The following is a 1310-nucleotide window of genomic DNA, read 5'->3' on the forward strand; positions in this document are numbered from 1 at the left end:
GTTTTTGCTGCTTCACGGCAGTTTTGGTATAGCAGTCCCCCTTATTTGAAGGGAAAAGTGCTGTTAAAATAGAGAGAATTAGTTACTCAGACGTGTAGTCGTCTGAGGAGGAGCTGGTGAAATGTCTCGGCGAAATAGATGGTGAGATGAAAAGGAGGAGTTTCGCAGAAGCGGTGAGACGGTAGTCTGAAGATGTGTGTTCGGAGAGAAGTGAAAGATTCCAAGAAATGATGAAAAGGGAGAACAACGTCAAGGAATCCCCTCCCAGGGAAATTACCGAAAGGACAGCCAAAGCAACAGTGTTGTATAGAACATACAACGTATGGAGGTGGCTATGAGAACTGAAGCAGAAAGGGCTCTGCGACCCATTTGGAAAGAAGTGGATTAATTAGTTAGAGGGAGAAAGTTCACAACTGTGGAGATGCGGTTTGCGTCCGAGGCTGTGGCCAGACAGCATGCCGTTACTTCCCCCAAGACGGAAGAGGTGCTCCTTCTACCTTGGGGAAGACGTCCTTCTCGGTTAAGAGTAGATGAGATCCTCCTGAGGTGGATGTTGCCTGGTTGGTAGCCGCCTACTTGGTATGGAGAACCAGATTGGGGTCCTCCAGGCAAAAAGTGTGCCGACAAGAAATTGGCAAGGGTAGGGCCTAGAAATGGTAATCCAGGCTGCCTCAGGAGATTTAGAAAGGATGGTGGAAACCATTACGGTCGACGAGGACATCAAGTTGAGAGTCATGGTGGAGGGCAGGACTCGTAGGTGTTTTAAATTTGGGGAAGAAGGCCCCATTAAGGTAAAATGCTCTCCACCCAGTGCAAAGGAACCAAAATAAAAAGTCGCACCTCCACCACTGGTCAAGCGAGGAGGAGCCTGAGTAGGAAGAAGAGCAGGAATGGACATAAGCTAAAAAGAGGAGGAAAAAATGTGAATCCCAGCCTTACTATCACCCGACTCCCATCCGATCCCATGCTGTCACACTCTCCTCCTGCAGTCACCAATCCTCTCTCTGCCCCTCCTGACACAGACAATAACACAAACGGACAGGTGCCTAAAACTCCTCAACCCCCACCGCCAAAAAGTGTTTTGGTTTGATGGAAAACTGTGGGACAGACACATTGGACATAAGCGTGACAGCAAACGCAAGTAAGTTGCTGCCTATGTTAAACTACCTTATTGATAAGTTTTAAAAAAAAGTAAAAAAAAAAATTGCAAATGAAGCCACTCGGATGTGGGGTCGAGTGGCTTCATTCCGTTTCATTATTCATTTTTTTCATTTTCCCCATTCGTTTGTCTTTTTTTCGTTCCCATTTAT

Source organism: Octopus bimaculoides, chromosome 9 (assembly GCF_001194135.2).
Source record: "Octopus bimaculoides isolate UCB-OBI-ISO-001 chromosome 9, ASM119413v2, whole genome shotgun sequence".
Classification (NCBI taxonomy): Eukaryota; Metazoa; Mollusca; class Cephalopoda; order Octopoda; family Octopodidae; genus Octopus; species Octopus bimaculoides.